The sequence below is a fragment of the Aotus nancymaae genome, unplaced genomic scaffold (assembly GCF_030222135.1).
Source record: "Aotus nancymaae isolate 86718 unplaced genomic scaffold, 86718_ANA_hifiasm-v0.15.2.pri h1tg000048l, whole genome shotgun sequence".
Taxonomy (NCBI): Eukaryota; Metazoa; Chordata; class Mammalia; order Primates; family Aotidae; genus Aotus; species Aotus nancymaae.
The window spans coordinates 11,342,658-11,357,634 of record NW_026988462.1 but is presented as its reverse complement, the minus strand read 5'-3'; the positions used below and the strand labels follow the sequence as shown (position 1 = coordinate 11,357,634).

The following is a 14,977-nucleotide window of genomic DNA, read 5'->3' as shown; positions in this document are numbered from 1 at the left end:
GGCTGAAGAAAAGAAACAATTGATTTGGTGAAAATGTAAAACTCTCCACCATTTTGTTTTTTAACGCAATTCATTTTTCTAAGCAAATGTTTTTGAATAGTTGGGGTGGGAGGTGCTGGAAAAAAAGAACCTAGATCTAATAGAATATATGAAGAAAAAAATGAGATGTGAGTGACATGGTGAAATTCCTAGAAGTATATGAGTAAAAGAGGTGCATATTTGAATTTTAAAACCTGAGATGGAATAAAACCATGTGGTAACAAGATCCATGGGGAGATCCAGCAAGTGGTGACAGACCTGGAGAGCATCTGGGCTGAGGGAACTACAGTAGAATTAATTGCTGTCCTGGAATATGCTCAAGATGACGATATTAAGAAATATACATGTTAAAAAGGTCTGTAGTCAGATACTGAGAAACTGCACAGTTTTTGGTTTAAGGTGTAACATTGCTCAAAAAGGACTGACAAACACGAGGCAGGACTCCCCTTTAAATGACTTGGTGTCGTTACTTTATCAAGATCAAAACTTCAGCTGTAGATGGAAATCCAATTACCATAAACTGGGAGGAAGGCGCAGCTTTACATTTGGAAACAAGACTTAGATTACACGTTTGGAGGTGGATTTGCCACAGCGATGACATATCCGTCTCCTACCTAGGGGATGGCATACGCACATAGTTTTTCATAGTTGTGTGTGATAGTCCATTCAACAGGAGTTTTATTTCAAGTAAACTTATTGAACACGGCATGACTGGTTCCACTCTCGGAGTATCTTTATACAGGTTAGCAAATTTGGAGCTACTTGAAGTTTGACAGGAAAGAACCTGCTTTGTTGAACGAGGTTTTTCTCTCACTATATTTAATTAAAGAACCCATTATTCACAGCATGTCTATTAATTTCCTGTGGAAAAAGTGAGAAATGCTTTTCTACAGCAGAGCATGAGGCCCTGGCTATAAGCAGAGATAAATAGGTTCAAGTTGCTGAGAAAATTAAACTCTTCGGTCAAAAAACAAAACAAGTCAATAATTTAACGTGTTGGCATCGATCCATTGACATTCTTCTTTCCAAATTTTATTTTTGAGTTAGTTGAATATGTCTATGAGAATGCAAACTAGTCATTCCTAGGAAAATAATTAAATAACTCAATAGTTGCCACAGTGAAAACCACTACATCACATTAATCTAATTAAAACAACCAAAGCATGCTATTTTATAACATTTTTGCAAAAGATTATTGAATGTTTTCCTAGGGCACTTCATATAATATTCTTGAATTTTAAAGGAGTCAATATTCTTATCAGGGCTCTAGTGGGTTGAAGAACGTCCTCCCCAAATCCACATCCATCCAGAATCTCAGAATGTAACATTATTTGGAAATAGGATTTTGCAGATGTAATTAGTTAAAGTGAGATCATACTGGATTATGGAGGGCCCTAAATCCGATAACTGGTATCCTTATAAGAGGAGCTTTCACACAGAGAAACACTGCACTTGCCATCTCTCCAGTGCACAGAATCACTCACTGCACCATGCTGCTACTGCCATAAGGTGGGGGAACGGTTGCATCGGAAATTCAAGACTGCTTTTCTGACTTTTTCAGTGCCTCTTTCAGAGGTATTAAGTTAAAAGGAGGTACTGTAAGTGCTCACTTGATGTTTGCTTCTCATGAAGGTGACTTTTATGTGTATATAGTTGTTAAATTGGTGTTCTTGCAGGAAGGATGATTAATGGAGTCTTCTAGCTATTTTGCTTTGCCCCTTTCACCACAAAGTGCTTTCTAGTAAGTTTTATCTGTCTAAAATAATGAGCACTAATACCTTTTGAATTCTTGTAGGGAAGGTAGAGTATAAACATTTTCTGTGTATTAAATCATTTAATCTTTAAAATGAACCAATGAGTTAGGTTCACTATTTCTATTTTGCAAATGAAGGGACTAGAGCACAGTGCTCTTAAGAAACTTGGCTGAGTTCACCGATTATGGGAAACCTGCAGTTGATACTTCCACTTTGTTTTCTGTACTTGTAATTTCAAAGTTAACTGTATTTTAATATATTAAATATTTGTACCATCTTGAGACTGTCTTTTTCTCACTCTAGTTTGTAAATGCCATTTATCAAGTAATCTTGTATACTTCTCTCTCTACTCTAGTGAGTGAGGGATGCTTTTTCTGGTAATTGAGTCATTTCACAGGGAGCTTGCAGAAAGTTTGCAAGCAAGGCAAAACCATAAATCATTATTTTCATACTTTTTATCATAACGTTCAATCATATTAAAATTAAGTTACATTAAAAATGCCAAAAACATTTCACACTTACCAAAAAAGAGTTCGAAGTTTTGAAAAGATAAAAATTGCCATGCTGCTTTTTTCAATGGATATGACATTTTACATTTCTTACCAGCAGTATAGAGGAATATCAGTTGTTCTACATTCTCATGAACAATTGCCATTGTCAAGTTTTTAAATTTTAGTCAATCTAGTAAGTACATAGAAGTATCATATTGTGGTTTCAACTTGTATTTTGTTAATGAATGATAGTTTTGAGTGTCTTTTCTTGTGTTTCTTTGTTGTCTATATCTTCTGCATTAAAGTGTTTGCTTAAATTTCACACATTTTATATTGAAAAATATTCCTTTTATTGTGCCATTAGTTGGGGAGGGGTTGCATCAATAATTCAAGACTGTTTTTCTGACTTCTTCAGTGCCTCTTTCAGTGATATTAAGTAATATATTCCAGGTAAAATACCATTATCAAATAATTGATTTGTAACTGTTTTCTCAGTCTGCATTTTTTCTTTTTATTATCCTAATATTGGCTTAAAAGAAGAGACATTCTTAATTTTGATAATGTCAGATTCATCAGCTGATTATTTATAGATTGTACTTTTGGCTTAGTACTTAAGAATTATTTGCAATCCCAAGGTTGAAAAGTTTTACTCCAGTCAGTTTTCTACTGAAAGTTTAATAATTTCAGGTTTTGCATTTAAATCTACTATATATTTGGGATTTTAAAAAATATAGTATAAGGCATAAAAACTTTTTCTAAAAAGTAGATTATGAAATTTGTCAAGAATAATTTGTGGTTAATACTACCTTTTCTGCATAAATTGCCTTTGTACCTGTGTTAAGAATTAGTTGTCTACGTATATGTGTGTCTATTATTTATTTCTGTACTCTCTTATACGTATTCATTTATTTATATATTTTGTTAACAATATCATACTTTCTTATTTTTATAAAGTTTAGTTTATCCTAATGAAGTTAGTCTTAATACAAGATACATTTACTGTATGATCTATTCATTCTACTCCTATAAATTTATATAAGAGAAATGAAAATACATATCTGTACAAATACTTGTATATGAATATCCATAGAAGTTTTACTTAAAATAGTCCAAAACTGAAATGCCCATTAACATGGTTTGAATGCTTTTGTCCCCTCCAGAAATCCACATTGAATCTTAATCCCCAATGCAACAGTGTTGGGACAAAGGACCCCCCAAAAGGGATGTAGATTATTAGGACTCTGCCATCATGAATGTGTTAATGATATCATAAAGGGCCTTGATGGAGAAAATTTCTCCCTTTTTCTTTTATCTTCTACCATTTGAGGACACAGTGTCTCTCCCCACTGGAGTATGAAGTCTTAAAGGTTCCATCTCGGAAGCAGAAAGCAGACCTCATCAGATGCTGGCACTGTGACTTTGGACTTCTCAGCCTCTAAAGCTGTGAGAAATAAATCTTCATTTTTATTAAATTACCCAGTCTATCCGTATTTTGCTTTAGTAATGCAAAACAAACTGAAAGAGAAATCGGTATCAAAAAAGTGGAATGTTGCTCAAACAATTATCTACTAATGTGGATATGGCTTTGGAGGTGGGTAATGGGTAGAGACTGGACTAATTTGGAAGTAAATGCCTGATAAATTCTCGGTTGCCATCAACGGAGCATTAAGTATGATTCTGGTGAGGCTTGAGTAGAAAAGGAAAATAAAAGAAGCCCCATCCTTACAGATGACTTGGGTGGTTGTGAGTGGAACGTGGATAGAAATATGGACAGTAAAGGCCATTTTCATGAGGTTTTAGATGGAGATGAGAAACAAGGTATTAGAAACTGGAGAAAAAGCCATCCTTGTTTTAAAGGGGCAAATAACTTGACTGAATTGTGTTCATGTCCTAAGACTTTGTGGAAGACAGAACTTAAGAATGATGAACTAAGATATAGGAGTGGACAAGATCTTTACGCATCAAAGCATTTAGGATATCTGTGTTGTTTCTCTTGACTATTGTAGAACATGAGAAGAGGGAAGCTATTTAAACATAGAATTTACAATTAAAATGGAAGCAGAACAAAAAGATTTGGAAAGTTCTCAGACTGTCCATGTAAAGAATAAGGAAGCATGCTTAGGATAGAAAACCAAGGATACAACTAAAGGGTAGTCTGATAAAAAGATTAGGATAGAAGGAAGCCAGGTGCTATTCATAGAGACGATTCACAGATATTTCACATATTTTTCAGGGATGCCATGTCCATGATAGGCCCTTGAGTGCCAGGGCCTTGGGGTTGAAATGGTTTTTGCAGAGGGGCCAAGGGTTTCTTTAGGACCTTGAGACTCACTACACAGGACTGTCATTGGTCTCTGTTCCCCATATTTTGACATAGTGCTATTCGGCTTCTCCAGCTATGATTCAAGTAGGCTCAGGTGTGTGTTGGGCCACTGCTCCTGAGGATGCAAGCATTTTGCCTTGGCGGTGTCTACGTGGTACTAACTATGCTTTCACATAGACTGCCAGAGCCGTGAAATCATGGCTTCCCCTACCTAGACTTTAGCTGATGCCTCAATGAGCGTTAGGGTCCAGAAGAAGTTTCACTATGGAGATCCCCCACCAGGACAATTTTTAGTAGAGCCATGGGGGCAGGACTGCCCAAAATGCCCCAGAACTGTAGAGCCATCAATGTGCAGTGATAGCCTGGGAAAGCTACATGCATGTGACTGCCGAAGTGTGGATTACTCCTAGCAAAGCCACAGGGGTGGCTACCTGGGGTCTTGGTGGCCCAACCCTTAGCCTACATGGACTCAAAGAAGATTCTTCTTCAGCCTTAAGGTTTAATGTTTTTTGCCTTGTTGGTTTTGGACTTACTTGGGGCATGTTACTCCTTTTTTCTTGCCTATTTCTACCTTTTGGAATAGAAATGTCTATTTATGACTGTGTCACCATTGTATTTCAAAAGGACATATTTTGATTTTGGCTCTTGAATGAGATGGTAAATTTTGGATTTTTGAGTCAGTGCTGGAACAAGTTAAAACTTAGGGCTACTGAAATGGAATAAACATGTTTGGCGAGGAGGACATAAATTTTGAGGGGTCAGGGAAGAGTGCTATGGTTTTGTCCCTTCCAAAGATTCATAGTGAAACTTAATTTCCAATGCAATGGTGTTGAGAGGCAGGTGAAGTGTTTGCTTCATGAGGGCTCTATCATCATAAATGAATTAATGCCATTATAAAAGTACTTGATGGAGCCAGTTCTCCTTTTGCTCTTTTATGTTCTGCTATGTGAGGACAGTGTTTCTCCCCTCTGGAGGACACAGCATTCAAAGAAAGAAATTCTACAAAATTATCTCAGAAGCATAGAGCAGTCATTGCTAGATACTAGCAACTTGATCTTGGATTACCCATCCTGCAGAACAGCGAGAATTAAATCTTTAAATTCTATATAAGTTACCCAGTCGGTAGTATTCTGTTATAACGTCGAAAATAGACTAAGACGCCCATTATCAGTTGTTTAGATAAACAAAATACGGTATATACATATGTGAAGGCTTATTTTATTTTAGGTGTCAACTTGACTGAGTCGAAGGATGCCAGGATGTCTGGTGAAGCATTGTTTCTCAGTGTATCTGTGAGGGTGTTTCTAGAGGGGACTGACATGTGCCAGTGGACTGAGCATAAGAAGACCCTCCCTTAATGGAGGCAGACACTATCCAGCTGTCTGGGGTGTGCCTAAGAAAGACAAAGAAGAGGACTCTCTCTCTCTTCTGGGGCAGGATGCTTTCTCTCTTCCTGCCCTTGTACTCAGACTCCAGATGTGTTGGATTTTACACTCTATATTTGCACCAGTGGCTTCTCAGGGGCAATAGGTCTTTTGGTCTCAAACTGATGGCTACATCATCAGTTTCTCTGGTTCTGGGGTTTACAGACTAAGCCATGTTACCTGTTTCTTTGGTCCTCTAGCTTGCAGGTGGCTTGTGGTGGAACTTCTTTACCTCTGTGATCATGTAAGCCGATTCCCCTTAATAAATTGCCTTTTATATATATTCTGTTGGTTATATCTCTCTGGAGAATTCTAACTAATACACAATTAAATGGAATGCTATTCTGGAATAAAAATGAATTACGGATACAAGTTACAACATAAATGAATCATGAATACTTATGCTGAATGGAAGAAGCTAGAGAAAAAAGTGAGTACATTCTATTTGGCTCTATTCATATAAAATTCTAGAAAATATACACTAATATATGTGACAGGAAGCAAGTGGATGCTTGCCTGGGGATGGAGAGGAGAGATCCTAAAGGGCTGGTGAGAAAGTTTACAAAGGACATAGAGAAACTTTTGGGTGTGATGGATGCGTTCATTGTTTATATTGTGCTGATGGTTCCACTGATGTACAGATGACAATATTAAATATATGTAAAACATATTCAATTTTATACATTAAAAGAGTATATTATTTGTCAATTACATCTCAATACATATTTTAAAAATATAGGTGGAGAGACACTATCACATATATTCCACCTAATCATGTTTTATACCTATGATGATTTATTCAACCACCATGCATAAACTGAGACCCTGATTTTAGTCTTCAGGACAAAATTTACTAATTGGCTATCCATGTACATGATAATTTACTGTACATCTTCAACCGAATATGCCATAACATTTCACTTTTACACATATTAAACTAAACATTTTTAATCTACTTAGCATTTCAATCTACTTCAGAAAATGTTAATCTCTAGAACCCAGTAACTAAAAGAAAATATTGAGAGAAATGTCAAATTTTTCTTCTTTATGTATCAAGAATTTTCGGTAACTGGACTTTTGCACACAGAGACTTTCAGGATATGGCCCTTAATCTTCTGCAATTATGTTTTCTCCCATTAAATTTTTTAGGCACTTTTTATTTTCAAAAAATATTGTCATTAATATATAAACATCTCATTCTCTCAAAAAACTCTGCAACTATACAGCTGTTTGCTCCATTATTTACATAGGAAATGACCACAATACAAAAATAAGAGGGAAAAAGAAGCAAAACAGCAACCAATGTATGCTTTTCATGTAGGTGTGTTTCCACATACAAAAATTTTGAAGCTCTTGCAAACTTATTTACATCATTTGTCTATTTACACATCTTGAGAGCAACTTTTCTAACAATAAAAAATATAATTTATCAAGTTATAAAAATTATCTTCTAAAAAATTTAGCCTATTACCACAAAATAAATAAACAATATTTTTCTAAAAAAATAAATTTTCATTTCAGTTATGACTCCTTTTGGCATTTTGCTTATTTATTCTGCCCTTTGGTTAACAGCATCAGCATCACATTACTATTTCATATTGCATATATGTAGCACTTTCTCCCTTAAGTTTTCAACATATCATTTCTATTTAAAAGCAGACACTGAGTCATATTAAAAATAGACTAAACTTCACTGTAACTTAGATAAAATTACTGTGTATCACTGTATATTACATGTAAAATCCACATAAATTGTCATTTAACCAACAGTACTGCACTAGGGAACATCTTGATATATGAAAACTGCATCATAAATTCAGTGTTTCGGTACATGAGACCGCATCATAAATGCGACATTGTCATATGTGAAAACTACATCATAAGTCCTTCTTTTTAAAAATGACATTGCGTTTAGCTTATTGTATGAGGTTGAACTTTTGTATTTTGTAAATATCTTCAAGCCCTTAAGTTTATAATTCACATAAAATGCCTTTGCATTTAAAATAATCCTATTTTAATCAGTGCATGAAATTTGCTTTTTTAAAGTTCATTTGAATGATTATTCTTTCCCTCTAAAGAAATGAATTTGGTAATGAATATTGAGAGGTATCTTACCACAAATTGTAACTGTAAGTGTATGCATGGTTATTTTCGAAAGAATTATGACTTTTTCCCAAAAAAATCCTTAAAAACTTGTAATAAACCTATAAAGCTGATTTGCATATTTACAAAATTTTGAATAGCAAATATAGGCAACTCATATACATATATATTATATATATGTATATTTTAAAACCCCACACATTTATTAAATGGCTATTTGTGAATTGCCAGATACACTGTATATCTCTAAGGAGTTATCTGCTATTGAAAAAACACTACTCAATGCCAAGTAAAATCGTGACATACAATCCATCCTTCTTCCTGTGCCTGCTAACTGATTTGTTTACTGAATACTGTCACATTAAATGATGGTGCCTAGGTAAAAACGCTGCACACACTCCCCTCCACCGCTACCCCTTACCCATGTTGAGATGTGGCTGCCTGTCATGAGGTGAGATCTGCTTGAGTAAAGCCATATACATTACAGCAAGCATTCCAGATTCTGAAAATGACTAAACACTTTGGTATTGATGTAATGTATTCCCTGTTTTCTCAAACATATAAAATATACATTTCCAGTCTTTGTTTTTTTCTGTTTTTATTGTTGTGATTTTCTGTTTTTAATAGGAAGAGTTAGGTTTCTCGTTTGAAAGGGAACCCAGTGGACCAGGAACGGGCAGCATGAGCAGTGGTCGTAGTGTGAGAAGCTGCAGTTGCACACGCCGCACCGGAAAGGCTTGGCGCCCGTATACTTCCGGTGGTGGTGGGTCAGTTCATCGAATAGGGCGAACCTCCAGTCGCAGCCTTCCCGGGTGCACTTGCACGGCTTCTCACCAGTGTGTGTTCAGGTGAGCTTTTAAATAAGAAGACTTTGTATAAATTTTTTTTTTTGCCACCAGGGTAGTCGCAGTAGTGGATGCGTCGTTTCTCCAAATCTGAGTTACTCCTTCTATTGTATCTGACAGGTTGAATGTTTTGTGAGTTAACTGGCAGGGTGGTGGGTAAATTTGGATTGTGCATTGCCAGTTTAGAAGCCATTGGAGCAGCATAGGGTGGAGGTGGTGTTAAATTCTGGAGCATCTCTGCTTGTCTATGTGGACTTCCAGGCTCCGAGCTTGATGGTGAAGGGGGAAAGAAAGTGGCCTGTTGTGGAAGAAACTGACTTGGCGTTGTATATGTGCAAGGGAATTACATGACCTGGAATTGTTTCACTGCAGTCTGCGGAACAGCAGAGGTGTGTGTGTTAAGGCCTGCCATGGCAGCTGACATAGAAACATTAAGAGTGTCCATTGCTGCTGTCTAGTTTGTAGAACTGGGCATATCTAGATCCGGTGTGTTCAGTAGCTGGTACAGGTAGCCTTGCTGGGGAGGGACAGAAGGATGAAGATCTGGTGTAGGAAGTTCTTGTTTGATGAAAATATTGTTCACCTCTGGAGCTATGCTTTGCTGTGAGCTGAATATACTGGCGAACTCAGAGAGGGCCTGGGTCGGGGCGGAGGAGGGGCAGCCATTTCACTCTGGTGACTGAAAATGGCAACAGGTTCTGTCTTGATGTGCGTGACGCAGGGTCTCTGGGATTTGTCGAGGCCAGTTCTCAGGTGAGTGATGTGGGGGAGGAAGACGTTCATGTGAATACTGTAAGGTAAACCCTTCAATGTCAGTGAAGAACTGGTCTACGACAGAGGCACTGTCTCCTCTATAGTTTTTATGCTCTGGAATGATAGGAACTGAAGGAAGCTGAGGTGTCAGATACTTCTCTATTTCACGTCTTGTCTGGACCAGCTCCTCGGGAGGCAGCCGCGGATGGCTGGGCAGGCTGCGGGTCCTGCGTGGGCGCGCAGGCTGCACCTGCCGGCGGTGGTGCGGCTGCTTCAGCTCCGCGCCCGGGGAAGAGCGCCGCGTCGCGGGCCGGGTTCGCGGCGCTCATCGCCGGCTTGAGCTGCGCGAACACGGGCTCTCCCTGCGGCGTCCGCAGCTGGGGCACGGGTCCCAGGTGGGAGCTCCTGCTCAGCACCCGCCTAGCCATGGGCACTCGGGGGCACGGCTCCGGGCGCGGGTCGGGCGCACTTCCCACCTCGCCCACGCTGGCTCCGGTCAGCGAGCTCTGCAGTGGGCTGCGGGCGGAGGAGGGGGGGCTTTCGAGCGGACGCCTCAGTCAGAGGCAGGAACAGTATTCAAAGGCGCGCACCAAAAGCAAAACTCTTCCGCTGACACAAGTAAACGCCAACCTCCTCAGGGCGGCCACTTTCTCCCGCTTCGCCCCACCGCGCTCTCTCGCTCTCGGGAGCCCTTTCCCGCCACCTCCGACCTCCGCGCGCGAGCTGTGAGCGCGCGTACCTGCCCCGCGACTCCTCCCATTCAATTATTTTTTAAAAATACTATAATTGGCTGTTTTCCTTATGAACTTGCTAGGCTGTTTTTCGTCACATGCTTCACTTTATGTTATTCCAACTGCCTGTAAATCTGCCCCGTCATCATTTGTAAATTTTAATCGAATGTTATATTCCTTATAAAGTTTGTTCCCAAATCTTTCACTGACTTTGGAGTCCCTTTTCCTTGGGACGCATTATATTAAATATTATTATTGTATTAAATATATTATTTTATTATATTTCTTCAAAGTTAACTTTACTGGGAAGAGGGTATGGGGATGCATGTTCATTTGTACATGGCTAGTGCTCAGCACAGCGCCTGCCATACACTTGATATGTAATATTGCATGATGTGAAAAATGTGCAGGATAGGCCGGGTGCGGTGGCTCACGCCTGTAATCCCAACACTTTGGGAGGCCGAGGCGGGCAGATTGCGAGGTCAGGATCCTGGCCAACATGGTAAAACCCCGTCTCTACTAAAATACCAAAAATTAGCCTGGCATGGTGGTGAGCACCTGTAGTCCCAGCTACTCGGGACGCTGAGGCAGGGAACTTGCTTGAACCCGGGAGGCGAAGATTGCAGTGAGCCAAGATCATGCCACTGCAATTCAGCTTGGCAACAGCGAGAGACTCCTTCTCATTTAAAATAATAATAATAATAATAATAATAATAATAATAATAATATAATTGGACACCAAGTAACAATGCTTCTGCATGCCCAGAGAGGGCTTGTCTAGCTTAAATTGTTTTTTTTTTCTTTTCTTTTCTTTAAGTATGAAAAGATAGATTTCTCAAAGCAGGTGGCAGTTTTATTTATGTGGCAGAATGTACCAATCTGAGGTATCATATTTAATAGGCATTCTCCAGAAATTATTTGGGTAACATATATTTTTTTAATCTAAAGAATATTAGTAATGAGGGATATAAGTCATAATGATACATGACGGCCTTTCATTTGGTGGATGGTATGACCGAATAAAGTGGTCTGGTAAGATTTATGTCTGGACATAGATAGGAGAAAATTTTTTACCCTTCAAAACCTATATGCAAGAAAGCACTGTTTATACAACTTCTGCATGATATCATAACCACTTATGAATGAAATTAACTATGCATAACTAACATTAAAATTAACTTAATGGGAAAGATATACAATAGATCAAATTGTGAATGTCATGGATTACATTAACTTTTAAGATGGTACTAATATATTAACTGTGCTATTTCCAAATGTTCATTTAATTTATTTGTTTACTATGTAATTTTTTATTTATTCAGAACTCCATGGTATTTCAGAAAAGCTAATGCTTCCTTTTTCCCAAGTCATATAGTGGGGGTTGGTAAATCAAAAATTATCAAAGGAATTTTAACCTACCTCCCAAAAATGTTCCTTGTCTTCCTCTTCCTTTCCTCCCTTTTATTTTTCGCTCTTCTTTCTTTTCCTTTTCCTCCTCCTCATTATTATTATTATCATCATCATCCATTACCCTTAAAGTCATGGTAGATCATATCTCTTTTTAAACATCTATTGTTTTGCATGTATTAAAAACCTAAAGATGATCAAATATTGCTTTAAATCACATTTCGCCACTCATTTTATTGCATATTTTAAAACTGTGTTGATCTTAAAATTTAATAATACACTTTTTTTTTGACCTTTTAGGACACATAGTATAATTAGATATGATTCATAAAATTATTTAACACATAATTTTCTAACATACATTAAACTACAATTTTAGATGAGTAAAATATGGTAACCAGGGAGTGGGACAATAGAGCAGTGAGTGTGTTGGGGAGATGTCGATCAAAGAATACAAAATTTCAGTTAGCTAGGAGAAATAAATTCACGAGATTCATTTCACAACATAGTGACTATAGTTCATAACAATATTTTCCCTTCTGAAAAAATACAAAGAAGGTAATTTTTGAATGTTCTCACCGTAAAATAACTTGGTGTGGTAATGCATATGTGAATTAACTAGATTTAGCCATTTTGGTATGTATGTATATATTTCAAACAGCATGTTGCACACAATTTTACCTGTCACATAAATAAAAAGTCACATATTTAATTAAAATCTGAAATATTTCTAAATAATTTTATTAAGCAATGCACTGCATAGAATTTTAATGGCCAAATAGAATGTTACACATTCTACACGTGCACATAATTAAATATAAATACAGCCATATATATATATATATATATATATATATATATATATATGAACACACATTTCACAGGCAAGGTCTAAGTTATTATGCTGGCTGTCTTTAAGTTTCTTGAGGAATTGTATTCTGTGAAGCTGCATGCATACACACTGAAGTCACTAGTCAGATAATATTAATGGAAGAATTAATGGCACAAAAATGTACTTTCTATCAATACAATATGATTTGGAATATGAAAACTTACATTTATAAGTTGACATTTAAGAATGATACAATATTTACAATAAATTTAATTTTGAGAACATATTGACTGTTTTCAGGTTCATATACTTTATTGACAACAAAATATTCTGAAAGGAAGAAATTTACAACAAAAAATACCTTAGTTCCAGTGAGGCACAGACAGTGGGTCTCACCAGCTAATCTCCAGTCCAACATATTCTGGTTTCTTGATGTTAGGCATGGCCAAGTAACTCATTTTGAACAATGTATTGTGAGCAAATCCTATATCTTCTCCTACTGTGATGATCAGCAACATTCTAGAAGGGGAAACTGATTCAACTGAGTCTCTGAGTGCCATTGTAAAAAACTTCTTTGTTGCACCAAACTTCATTGGATATGTAGTGTGATCAATACAAATTTTTTTTGTTGTTAAACTGCTTCATTATCAGTGTTGATTTTAGTGTTATTCTATCAGCAGTTATTTAAGAAGGAAGCCTAGGATGGTATGATGCCTCATATTTTTCCTGGGTTACCTTTAAGCCACAGTGTAAAGCCACCAGTTTGCAGTAAATGACTTTTGTGGGGTTTGTTTTATTTATTTATTTAATTGTATTTTGTGATTAAATATATATAACATAAAATTTGCAACCTTATCCACTTAAAATGATCTTCTCTACATTCATAATGTGCAAACATTGCCACTCACTTCTGTAACTGTTGTCATCTTGTAAAAGTGAAAGTCTGCATCCATTAAACAATAAATCCATATTCACCCTGCCCCCCCAGCACCTAGCAACCACTCTTCTACTTTCTGTTTCTATAGATTTGACTACTTTGAGTACATAATACAAATGGAATCATACAGTCATTGTATTTTTGTGACTGACTTATTTCACTTAGCATATTGTCTTCAATACTCATTCATGTTGCAGTATGTGTCAAAATTCTTTTCCTAGGGGGTGGTGGGCTAGGGGAGGAATAGCAGGGTGGGGGGATTGGGCAGGATAGCATTAGGAGAAATACCTAATGTAGATGATGGGGTGATGGATGCAGTAAACCACCATGGCATGTGTATACCTATGTGACAAACCTGCACGATCTGCACATGTGCCCCAGAACTTAAAGTATAATAAATTAAAAAAAATTATTTTCCCTTTTAGCCTGAATAATATTTTATATTATATATGTACCATATTTTGCTTATCCATGTATCTGTTGTTGGGCACTTGGGTTGCTTCCACATTTTAGCTATTGTAAATAATGTTGCTAAAAACATGGGTGCACAAGTATCTCTTTAAGATTTGGCTTTTAATTGGGGCAGGGGGAACAAAACTGTAAGTGGAACTGCCATACTGTTTTCCATAGTATCTGTTCTATTCTGTGTTCCTACCTACAGTGCACAAGGAATCCAACTTCTCCATATCTTCCTCTGTTATTTTCTGTTTTCTTTTCTTTTTTTTAAATAGTTGTCTTCCTAAAGGGTATTTCATTGTAGCTTTGATTTTCATTTATCTAATGATTAGTGATATTGAACATCTTTTTGTGTACTTCTTGGCCATTTTTACATCTTCTTTGGAGAAACATGTACTCAAATCCTTTGCCTACTTTTGAATCTGTTTTTTCTTGTTGTTGTTGTTGTTGAATTTTAATAGTTCTCAACATATTCTGTTTATCAGTCCCTTGTTAGATATATGATTTGCAAATAGTCTTCCCCTTCTGTGAATTGTCTTTTTACTCTGTTGATAATGCCTTTTGATGGACAAATATTTTTAATTTTCACAAAGTCCATTTTGCCTATTTTTTCTTTTGCTGCCTGTGCCTTTGATGTTACTATTGTTTTGTACTGATGTGACACTTTAGAATGAAAATGAAGGAGGTACTCATTCATACATAAATATCTAGATTACAAACTCAGGTAGGTACACAGGTACACTGTTTAAATCAAAACATAATAAAATACAGAGGAAATGCGACTATGAGTTAATCATAAACTATCAGAAAATCACTCTCCTTGACAACTCTCTATTAAATGTTAGGACTATGGATGTAAAAACAAAGTTGTGGACTAGGTTT

General features: G+C 36.9%; 1 pseudogene; it reads right to left on the bottom strand.

Moving 5' to 3' along the window:
- Positions 1 to 4,006: 4,006 nt before the first annotated feature.
- Positions 4,007 to 10,160, bottom strand: LOC105719974 (Krueppel-like factor 5; annotated as a pseudogene).
- Positions 10,161 to 14,977: the final 4,817 nt, after the last annotated feature.